The sequence below is a fragment of the Arachis hypogaea genome, chromosome 11 (genome assembly GCF_003086295.3).
Source record: "Arachis hypogaea cultivar Tifrunner chromosome 11, arahy.Tifrunner.gnm2.J5K5, whole genome shotgun sequence".
NCBI classification, from domain to species: Eukaryota; Viridiplantae; Streptophyta; class Magnoliopsida; order Fabales; family Fabaceae; genus Arachis; species Arachis hypogaea.
Window position 1 is genome coordinate 17808511 of NC_092046.1, and position 12607 is coordinate 17821117.

At 37.8% G+C, this 12607-nt stretch overlaps 1 non-coding gene across 1 annotated transcript; it reads left to right on the forward strand.

Annotated features, from left to right (window-relative positions):
* The first annotated feature begins 9194 nt into the window (after positions 1–9194).
* LOC112724531 (small nucleolar RNA R71) lies at positions 9195–9302 on the forward strand. The gene has a single exon (XR_003163689.1). It is a non-coding gene; the product is annotated as a small nucleolar RNA R71 (small nucleolar RNA).
* Positions 9303–12607: the final 3305 nt, after the last annotated feature.

Below are 12607 nucleotides of genomic sequence, written 5' to 3' on the forward strand. Positions count from 1 at the left end.
AGTGACTGATTTTGGTGTACACGTAGCATAACTTAAAAAAATATTAATTTAGATCGGTTTAAGGTTTGGTTTACCGATTTTTCGGCCAAATTAATTTGTCTGATCTAATTTTGACAAAAATAATATAATTTAATCGATTATATGTATTAAATTTTAATTAATAAAAAACATCTTTAAAAACAGACGTTTTAAGCATCTTTATCGGAGTGGCCCCTTTCCGAAAATAAATGTGCGCTTCATTCCAAACAATTCCGTCTATGCACTTTCTTCTGACAGTTCGATCTTCACTTCTTTCAGACAGTTTCACCTGCATTCGGTTCCAGCAGTTTTATTAAGAGTAAATCCTTAATCTAATTCCCTAATCTCTCTAACTTTTGTCTCTCTGCTCCCTCGTCGCCTCCACCCTGTACGCAGTTTTGTGTAGGGGTGTACACAGATTGGATCGAATCGGATATAGAAAAAATTTGATCCGATCCGTACAATTTCCATCGGATTGGATCGGATATGATATCCGCATTTTTTTGTGATGGATCGGATCGGATCGGATATTGGATATATTGCATAATTGAACTTTTTCTTTTTAATCATTTTTAATCATATTTCTATGTAAAAAATTCAATAAAAATATTTCTTTCACATTTTGAAACTTATTTATTCCTAAAATATTTTTAATCAAAATTTTCCTAAATAACAAAAATAAAATAATACAATATATGAATAATAATTACTAACTAAAACATACAAACAAGTAAATATAATACCAAACATATATATATTTATTTATTTTAATTATTATTATGTGGATCTGTGGATCCGTGGATCGAATATGCGGATGTAGAGCAGATATCCACGATTCGATCCGTAAAGGGTGCGGATCGGATCGTATCTACAATTTTCGGATCGGATGCGGATATTTACCGCGGATCTACGGATACGATCCGATCCATTAACACCCCTAGTTTTGTGTAAGCAAGGGAGCTGCAACAATGATGGGTTTCATCCGGTCAGATGTGGGGGAAAAGGCTCTTAGTTGAGGTTTTGTTTTCTACGGCTGGGCACGTGGTACGGTGGTGACTCCGTGATAGGTTCTCGAAGTAACCGGTGAGCTTGGCGCTACCAACTTTTGTGGAGGTGCCCCATGCATGGCACTTCCAAACTGGTAGTGAGTTCAAAATTGGGCAGGTTTTGCCATGGTAAACGGAATCTCTCTTCCCCTCTTCACCTTTTTCAATTTCTTTGGAAGCTTGGATCTATGTCCAGAAGCAACTGATGTTTTTTTTTTCGGTGATGCTTGCAAAATTTTGTAACACAAGAAATTATGATTTGTTACAAAAATAGTGACAATTTTTAAGTTTTTTATTTTTTCAACAAATTAACTTTTTTATTACAAAATTGTTAGTCAAAAATAATTATTTTCGAAGGTTGAGATAAGTCGAAATGTTAATAAAGCTTCGAAATGGAAGTAGAGATCGAAAGGGATGTACTTGAAGGCATCGAGTGGGAAACTATTTGGCAAGGATTCGAATGACATGGTAAATCGAGCAGTTATCCGAATGAGGAAGATCGAAGATTTTCAAATTAGAAGGATTTCAGTAACTGCCACATGTTTGGGCAAAATAGCGGGAACGGTTACCTAAACTTTCATACACGATGGGGCACCATTTCATTAATGATCAGTTATGGAAAAGGCTATAAATATTAGCAAGTATTAAGGCACAAAGGTTGGAACTTTTTTTCAGAAATACACTCAAGCACACTCATATCCCAGCGAATTTCTGAGTCTGCGTTCGAGTTCGATTTCTGTAGGGTTCCTTTCATGTCTTTATCATTTCAATTTACAATTTCAGCAAGCTTTACTTGTCATGTTCAATTTATCTTTAAGGCATCTTTAAATTTCATTGTTGAATTTACATTTCAGTACTTTTAATCTTCATGTCAAAAGTCCTTTGATTCAATCGAAGGCATGTTTATCACTTTATTTAAATTCATTGTAAACTTTTTCGATTTCAGTCAGTTTATCTTCCAAAAGTCTTATTTTACACCCTTTAGACCTTTTTTCTTTTTTAATGTTCGTCTAATTCAAGGACTTTTGATGCACTTATAGAGAAGCTAGTACCTGCAAAAGAGGAGTAGGTTTTGCTTCCAGATCATTAGAATCGAGCCACCTTTAATTTGCTAAAAATTGATGAAACAAATTGACACGCCCGGTGGGACAGTTTTAAACTGAAGTGTGTCAAATGATTTCGGTGTCATTCAGTGTATGCAATTGAGAAGTGGATGAATTATTCACATGGCTGATGAAGTGTCGAAGGTGAATGGTGGTTTGTCCACCAGTGACAGCATACCAGTAACTGTACAACCTTCGAACGTTATTTCATGTTCAGAAGACTTGGTTGTAAGTGAAAGTACAGTGGTTACTAGTGTTCAGACTGGAAACAATGGACGCAATACTCGTCCACATGGTAACTTACCACCAGTACAGCCTTCAATAACTACTGGTTGGCTTCCTTATGTCCTTCCTCCTGGTTATACTCCACTAGTGAGCGGTTTTGTTCCTCCCATCCATTTTGGGAGTGTAACTAGAGTAAATAATTCTCAAAACCCACAACAGCATTCCGAGTCTTCTCGTGATTTTAATGTGGGCTCTACGTCGAATGCCTCTAATTCAACGGCAGCATTTTGACAACATGTAGAGGAAAGTCATCATGATTTGGTTGAACCTATTAACTCAGCAAATAACCACAATTCTGAATCCTATGATGGCTGATCACGAATCGAAATTTGACCGTCTTAGAAGGCAAGTCGAACGGATTGCTCGAATCATTGATTATGATGAAGGAGAAAGGCATGATGCCATAGGGAATAATGAGGGTTTTGAAAATATATTTCAAAATGAAAATAATGCTTTAAGAAATAGAGAGAATCCTCAATTAATTCCTCATGGTCAAAATGCAGATGACGTTCTAACTCGATTACGTGTTAATCAGGTCGGTGGACGTTATCAAGTGACAAAAATTGTGGAGGATGTGCTTAATAGAGTCGGTTTAAATGTAGGGTTCATGAATCGACCTAATTTTGTATCAGATTCCTCAAATTGTTCAAATGACTGAGGTGCCAAGAGGGGTGAAAAACCCGAAAATAACTACAAAATTTGCAGGAGAAGTTGGAGAATCGACCACTGAACATGTCACTCGATATTTGGTCGAGATTAGGAATCTAGCCAACGATGAAAATTTGAAAATGAAGTTTTTTCCTTCTTTGTTAATGAAGAATGCATTTACTTGGTTTTCAAATCTTATACCAAATTCGATAACGACTTTGGCTCAGTTGGAAATCGCTTTTCATGCCCAATTCTATCGGGGAGAATTAAACGTAGCAGTTACTGATCTAGTAGCTTTGAAACGAGAAGATGGTGAAACCATCGATGACTATATAATACGTTTCAAAAATGCTAGAAGTAGATGTTATGTGTCACTGCCCGAGAGTGAAGTGGTGAAAATAGCAGTCATGGGGTTAGGATTTTATATGTGTCAAAAATTGCTTAATGTGCATTGGTGCACGAAATTGTGATCTCCAGGCTCGAACAAATCCTGGTAATGGCTCCAAAGCTTGGTGCTCTGATCTTAATTCATAATTGTCACAACTTCGATACAACTAACCAGCAAGTGCACTGGATCGTCCAAGTAATACCTTACGTGAGTAAGGGTCGAATCCCACGGAGATTGTTGGTATGGAGCAAGCTATGGTCACCTTGTAAATCTCAGTCAGGCAGATATAAAGTGATAATGGTGTTTTCGAATATTAATTAATAAAATAGGGATAGAGACACTTATGTAATTCATTGATAGGAATTTCAGATAAGTGAATGGAGATGCTTTCGTTCCTCTGAACCTCTGCTTTCCTACTATCTTCATCCAGTCAGTCTTACTCCTTTCCATGGCTGGCTTTATGTGATACATCACCACTGTCAATGGCTACTTTCGGTCATCTCTCGGGAAAATGATCCAATGCCCTGTCACGGCACGGCTAATCGTCTGGAGGCATCACCCTTGTCAATGGCTTCATCTTATCCTCTCAGTGAATAATATGCTCACGCACCCTGTCACGGCACGGCTATTCATCTGTCAGTTCTCGATCATGCTGGAATAGGATTTACTATCCTTTTGCGTCTGTCACTAACGCCCTGCAATCGCGAGTTCGGAGCTCGTCACAGTCATTCAATCATTGAATCCTACTCGGAATACCACAGACAAGGTTTAGACCTTCCGGATTCTCTTGAATGCCGCCATCATTCTAGCTTACGCCACGAAGATTCTGGTTAGGAGATCTAAGAGATACTCATTCTAGCTTATTTCATGTAGAACAGAAGTGTTTGTCAGGCACGCGTTCATAAGGGAGAAGGATGATGAGCGTCACACATAATCATCACCTTCATCACGTTCTTGGGTGCGAATGGATATCTTAGAAGCGAAATAAGATGAATTGAATAGAAAACAGAAGTACTTTGCATTAATCTTTGAGGAACAGCAGAGCTCCACACCTTAATCTATGGAGTGTAGAAACTCTACCGTATGAAAATACATAAGTGAAGGTTCAGGCATGGCCGAGATGGCCAGCCCCCAAAACGTGATCACAGGATCAAAATACAATCCAGGATGCCTAATACAATAGTAAGAGGTCCTATTTATAATAAACTAGCTACTAGGGTTTACATGAGTAAGTATTTGATGTATAAATCCACTTCCGGGGCCCACTTGGTATGTGTTTGGGCTGAGCTTAAGTGTTGCACGTGCAGAGGCCATTTGTGGAGTTGAACGCCAGTTTTTGTGCCAGTTTGGGCGTTCAACTCTGGTTTTGGATCCTTTTCTGGCGCTGAACGCCAGATTTGGGTAGAAAGCTGGCGTTGAACGCCAGTTTACGTCATCAATTCTTAGCCAAAGTATATACTATTATATATTTCTGGAAAGCCTTGGATGTCTACTTTCCAACGCAATTGGAAGCGCGCCATTTCGAGTTCTGTAGCTCCAGAAAATCCACTTTGAGTGCAGGGAGGTCAGAATCCAACAGCATCAGCAGTCCTTTTTCAACCTCTGAATCTGATTTCTGCTCAAGTCCCTCAATTTCAGCCAGAAAATACCTGAAATCACAGAAAAATACACAAACTCATAGTAAAGTCCAGAAATGTGAATTTAACACAAAATCTATTAAAAACATCCCTAAAAGTAACTAGATCTTACTAAAAACATACTAAAAACAATGTCAAAAAGCGTATAAATTATCCGCTCATCACAACACCAAACTTAAATTGTTGCTTGTCCCCAAGCAACTGAAAATCAAAATAGGATAAAAAGAATAGAATATACTATAAATTCCAAACTATCAATGAAACAGAGCTTCAATCATATGAGCGGGACTTATAGCTTTTTGCCTCTTGAATAATTTTGGCATCTCACTTTATCCATTGAGGTTCAGAATGATTGGCATCTATAGGAACTTCAGATTTCGAATAGTGTTATTGACTCTCTTAGTTCAGTATGATGATTCTTGAACACAGCTTCTTTATGAGTCTTGGCCGTGGCCCTAAGCATTTTGTTTTCCAGTATTACCACCGGATACATAAATGCCACAGACGCATAATTGGGTGAACCTTTTCAGATTATGACTCAGCTTTGCTAAAGTCCCCAATTAGAGGTGTCCAGGGTTCTTAAGCACACTCTTTTTTTTTGCTTTGGACCTTGACTTTAACCGCTCAGTCTCAAGTTTTCACTTGACACCTACACGCCACAAGCACATGGTTAGGGACAGCTTGGTTTAGCCGCTTAGACCAGGATTTTATTCCTTTAGGCCCTCCTATCCACTGATGCTCAAAGCCTTGGGATCCTTTTTAATTGCCCTTGCCTTTTGGTTTTAAGGGTTATTGGCTTTTTGCTCTTGCCTCTTGGTTTTAAGAGCTTTGGCTTTTTCTGCTTGCTTTTTCTTTTTCTTTCTATTTTTTTCGCCTATTTTTTTTTTCTGCAAGCTTTGTTCTTTGCTGCTTTTTCTTGCTTCAAGAATCATTTTTATGATTTTTTAGATTATCAAATAACATGTCTCCTAGTCATCATTCTTTCAAGAGCCAACATATTTAACATTCTTAAACAACAACTTCAAAAGACATATGCACTGTTCAAGCATACATTCAGAAAACAACAAGCATTGTCACCACATCAATATAATTAAACTAAGTTCAAGGATAAATTCGAAACTCATGTACTTCTTGTTCTTTTGAATTAAAACATTTTTCATTTAAGAGAGGTGATGGATTCATAGGACATTTATAACTTTAAGACAAAGTTACTAACTACTAATGATCATGTAATGAAGACACAAACATAGATAAGCACATAACATAGAAAACGAAAAGCAGAAGAATTAAGAACAAGGAATGAATCCACCTTAGTGATGGTGGCATTTCCTTCTTGAGGAATCAATGATGTCCTTGAGCTCTTCTATGTCTCTTCCTTGCCTTTGTTGCTCCTCCTTCAGTGCTTTTAGATCTTCTCTGATTTCATGAAGGATGATGGAGTGCTCTTGATGTTCCACCCTTAGTTGCTTCCAATAATTGTGTGGAAGAAAATGTATCCCTTGAGGTATCTCAGGGATCTCTTGATTTGCAGTCAAATGTTCTACCACTGAGCTATAGACCCTTGATGGAAGCTTTTGTCTTCCCTTTCCTCTTTCTAGAGGTTTCTCTGGCCTTAGGTGCCATCAATGGTTATGGAAAAAACAAAAAAGCTATGCTTTTACCACACCAAACTTAGAATGTTGCTCGCCCTCGAGCAAAAGAAGAAAGAATAGAAGAATAAGAAGAAGATATGGAGGAGATGGATGGGAGTGTGTATTCGGCCATATGGGTGGGATTGGGTGGGAGAAAGATGTTGAATTTTTGAAGGTAGTGGGTGTATGGATGTGAGTGGTAAATGGAAAAAAAGAAGGGATGATCATGAATGGAAAGAGAGATGATGAGGTAGGTGGGGATCCTGTGGGGTCCACAGATCCTGAGATGATCCTGTGGGGTCCACAGATCCTGAGGTGTCAAGGCATTTACATCCCTGCACCAATTTAGGCATGTAAAATGCCCTTGCACACAACTCTGGGCGTTCAGCGCCAGGTTGGTGCCCATTTTGGGCGTTCAACGCCCCTTTGCTGCCATTTCTGGCGTTGAACGCCAGAACCATGCTTGTTCTGGGCGTTCAGCGCCAGGATGCTCCCATTCTGGGCGTTCAGCGCCAGAACTATGCTCTGTTCTGGCGTTTGAACGCCAGACAGATGCTCCTCCAGGGTGTGATTTTTCTTCTGCTGTTTTTGATTCCGTTTTCAATTTTTATATTTATTTTGTGACTCCTCATGATCATGAACCTATAAAGACACATAACTAAGAAAAATATAGTTAGATAAATAACATTGGGTTGCCTCCCAACAAGCGCTTCTTTAATGTCAATAGCTTGACAGTGGGCTCTCATGGAGCCTCACAGATGTGCAGAGCTTTGTTGAGACTCTCCAACACCAAACTTAGAGTTTGGATATGGGAGTTCAACACCAAACTTAGAGTTTGGTTGTGGCCTCCCAACACCAAACTTAGAGTTTGACTGTGGGGGCTCTGGTTGACTCTGCTTGGAGAGAAGCTTTTTCTGCTTCCTCTCCATGGTTGCAGAGGGAGATCCTTGAGTTTTAAACACAAGGGAGTTCTCATTCCATTGAAGGAATATTTCACCTCTGTCAACATCAATCACAGCTCTTGCTGTGGCCAGGAAAGGTCTTCCTAGGATGATGGATTCATCCTCTTCCTTTCTAGTATCCAGGACTATGAAATCAGCAGGGATGTAAAGGCCTTCAACCTTTACTAACACGTCCTCTACTTGTCCATAAGCCTGTTTTCTTGAGCTGTCTGCCATCTCTAATGAGATTTTAGCAGCTTGCACCCCATAGATTCCCAGTTTCTCTATTACAGAGAGGGGCATGAGGTTTATTCCTGAACCAAGGTCACACAGAGCCTTAAAGATCATGGTGCCTATGGTACATGGTATTATGAACTTTCCAGGATCCTGTCTCTTCTGAGGCAATGTTAGTTGATCCAGATCACTTAGTTCATTGATGAACAAGGGAGGTTCAACTTCCCAAGTATCAATGCCAAATAATTTGGCATTTAGCTTCATGATTGCACCAAGAAACTTGGCAGTTTGCTCTTCAGTAACATCCTCATTCTCTTCAGAAGAGGAATACTCATCAGAGCTCATGAAGGGCATAAGGAGGTTCAATGGAATCTCTATGGTCTCTAGATGAGCCTCAAAGTCCTTTGATTCCTCAGAGGGAAGCTCCTTATTGATCACTGGACGTCCCAGGAGGTCTTCCTCCTTGGGATTCACGTCCTCTCCTTCCCTTACAGGTTCGGCCATGGTGCTTATGTCAATGGCCTTGCACTCTCCTTTTGGGTTCTCTTCTGTATTGCTTGGGAGAGTACTAGGAGAGATTTCAGTGATCCTTTTACTCAGCTGGCCCACTTGTGCTTCCAGATTTCTAATGGAAGACCTCGTTTCATTCATGAAACTCACAGTGGCCTTGGATAGATCAGAGACTAGATTTGCTAAATTAGAAGCATTTTGTTCAGAGTTCTCTGTCTGTTGCTGAGTGGATGATGGAAAAGGTTTATTATTGTTAAACCTGTTCCTTCCACCATTATTAAAGCCTTGTTGAGGCTTTTGATCCTTCCATGAGAAATTTGGATGATTTCTCCATGATGAGTTATAGGTGTTTCCATAAGGTTCACCTAAGTAATTTACCTCTGCTATTGCAGGGTTCTCAGGATCATAAGCTTCTTCTTCAGAAGATGCCTCTTGAGTACTGTTGGATGCAGCTTGCATCCCATGCAGACTCTGAGAGATCATATTGACTTGCTGAGTCAATATTTTATTCTGAGCCAATATGGCATTCAGAGTATCAACCTCAAGAACTCCCTTCTTCATAGGCGTCCCATTACTCACAGGATTCCTTTCAGAAGTGTACATGAACTGGTTATTAGCAACCATGTCAATGAGTTCTTGAGCTTCTGCATGCGTTTTCTTTAGGTGAATGGATTCACCTGCAGAAGTGTCCAGTGACATCTTTGATAGCTCAGATAAACCATCATAGAATATATCCAGGATGGTCCATTCTGAAAGCATGTCAGAAGGACACTTTTTGGTCAACTGTTTGTATCTTTCCCAAGCTTCATAGAGGGATTCACCTTCTTTCTGTCTGAAGGTTTGAACATCAGCTCTAAGCTTGCTCAGCTTTTGAGGAGGAAAGTACTTGGCTAAGAAAGCCGTGACCAGCTTATCCCAAGAGTTCAGGCTGTCTTTGGGTTGAGAATCCAACCATAATCTAGCTCTGTCTCTTACAGCAAAAGGGAAAAGCATGAGCCTGTAGACTTCAGGATCTACTCCATTAGTCTTAACAGTATCACATATCTGCAAGAATTCAGTTAAGAACTGAAAAGGATCTTCAGATGGAAGTCCATGAAACTTGCAGTTCTGCTGCATCAGAGAAACTAATTGAGGTTTCAGCTCAAAATTGTTTGCTCCAATGGCAGGAATGGAGATGCTTCTTCCATGTAAATTGGAATTAGGTGCAGTAAAGTCACCAAGCATCTTCCTTACATTATTATTATTTTTGGCTGCCATCTCCTTTTTCTGTTCGAAAATTTCTGAAAGGTTATCTCTGGATTGTTGTATTTTAACTTCTCTTAATTTTCTCTTCAGAGTCCTTTCAGGTTCTGGATCTGCTTCCACAAGAATGTTCTTATCCTTGCTCCTGCTCATATGACAAAGAAGAGGGCACAGAAAAATAATAATAATAATAGAGATCCTTTATACCACAGTATAGGGATCCCTGTGTGAGTAGAAGAAGAGGGGGAGACAAAGAATGTAATATAATGGAAGAAACACAACTGTGAGGATGGCAGAGATGTGAGATGAGATGTTAGGATATGAATGAATAAATAGAATAAGATGGGGGAGGGATAATTTTCGAAAATTATTTTGAAAAAGAGTTAGTGATTTTCGAAAATGGTTTTTGAAAATTGTTAGTATTTTTTCGAAAATTTTTTTTTTTAAATTAAAAATAAAAATAATTAGTTAATTAAAAAGAAATTTTTGAAAAAGAGGGAAGATATTTTCGAAAATTAGAGAGAGAGAGTTAGTTAGGTAGTTTTGAAAAAGTTAAGAAACAAACAAAAAGTTAGTTAGTTAGTTGAAACAAATTTTGAAAAGATAAGAAGTTAGGAAGTTAGAAAAGATATTTTGAAAAGATATTTTTGAAAAAGATAAGATAAGAAGATATTTTTGAAAAGATATGATTGAAATTAGTTTTGAAAAAGATTTGATTTTTAAAATCACAATTAATGACTTGATTCATAAGAAATCACAAGATATGATTCTAGAACTTAAAGTTTGAATCATATTTTTCACAAACTTCAAATTTTTGAATCAAAACTTTAATTGATTATGTTATTTTCGAAAATTATGATATAAAATAAGAAAAAGGTTTTTGAAAATTATTTTTTTGGAATTTTCGAAAATAATCATGAATTTTGAAAAAGATTTTGAATTTTGAAAAAGATTTTGAAAAAGATAAGATTTTCAAATTGCAAATTTGATTTGACTCATAAGAAACAACTTGATTTTAAAAATTTTTGAAAAAGTCAATCCAAATTTTCGAATTTGATGAGAGAAAAAAAAGGAAAGATATTTTTTTATTTTTAAAATTTTTATGAAAAACATGAAAATTATGCAATGCATGAAATTTTTAGATCAAAACATGTGATGCATGCAAGAATGCTATGAATGTCAAGATGAACATCAAGAACATAATTTTGAAAAATTTTAATGCAAAGAAAACATGCAAGACACCAAACTTAGAATTCTTTAATGCTTAGACACTAAGAATTCAAGAATGCATATGAAAAACAATAAAAGACACAAAACAAAAAATCATCAAGATCAAACAAGAAGACTTACCAAGAACAACTTGAAGATCATGAAGAACACTATTAATGCATGATATTTTCGAAAAAATGCAAGATGCATATGCAATTGACACCAAACTTATAACATGACTCAAGACTCAAACAAGAAACACAAAAATATTTTTGATTTTTATGATTTTCTAATTTTTTTGTATTTTTATTTATTATTTTTTTTCGAAAATTATTGTGAAAAATAAAAATAAGGATTTCAAAATTTTTAATATGAATTCCAGGAATCTTGCCATGTTAGTCTTAAAGCTCCAATCAAAGGGTCAGGCATGGCTTAATAGCCAGCCAAGCTTTAGCATATAATTACATGGACTGGAGTGATTAGTTGAATGCCAATCCCAAAGTAGTTTGGGTATGGCTTTACAGCCAGATAGGCTTCAACATGCTTCATGAAACACTAGAATTCATTCTTAAAAATTCTGAAGAAAAATAATATTTTTGAAAACATTTTTTTTTCCGAAAACAAGTGAGAAAATTTTGAAATATTTTTGAAAATTTTTTGAAAAGAAAACAAAAAGAAAATTACCTAATCTGAGCAACAAGATGAACCGTCAGTTGTCCAAACTCGAACAATCCCCGGCAACGGCGCCAAAAACTTGGTGCACGAAATTGTGATCTCCAGGCTCGAACAAATCCTGGTAATGGCTCCAAAGCTTGGTGCTCTGATCTTAATTCATAATTGTCACAACTTCGATACAACTAACCAGCAAGTGCACTGGGTCGTCCAAGTAATACCTTACGTGAGTAAGGGTCGAATCCCACGGAGATTGTTGGTATGGAGCAAGCTATGGTCACCTTGTAAATCTCAGTCAGGCAGATATAAAGTGATAATGGTGTTTTCGAATATTAATTAATTAAATAAGGATAGAGACACTTATGTAATTCATTGATAGGAATTTCAGATAAGTGAATGGAGATGCTTTCGTTCCTCTGAACCTCTGCTTTCCTGCTATCTTCATCCAGTCAGTCTTACTCCTTTCCATGGCTGGCTTTATGTGATACATCACCACTGTCAATGGCTACTTTCGGTCATCTCTCGGGAAAATGATCCAATGCCCTGTCACGGCACGGCTAATCGTCTGGAGGCATCACCCTTGTCAATGGCTTCATCTTATCCTCTCAGTGAATAATATGCCCACGCACCCTGTCACGGCACGGCTATTCATCTGTCAGTTCTCGATCATGCTGGAATAGGATTTACTATCCTTTTGCGTCTGTCACTAACGCCCTGCAATCGCGAGTTCGGAGCTCGTCACAGTCATTCAATCATTGAATCCTACTCGAAATACCACAGACAAGGTTTAGACCTTCCGGATTCTCTTGAATGCCGCCATCATTCTAGCTTACGCCACGAAGATTCTGGTTAGGAGATCTAAGAGATACTCATTCTAGCTTATTTCATGTAGAACAGAAGTGTTTGTTAGGCACGCGTTCATAAGGGAGAAGGATGATGAGCGTCACACATAATCATCACCTTCATCACGTTCTTGGGTGCGAATGGATATCTTAGAAGCGAAATAAGATGAATTGAATAGAAAACAGAAGTACTTTGCATTA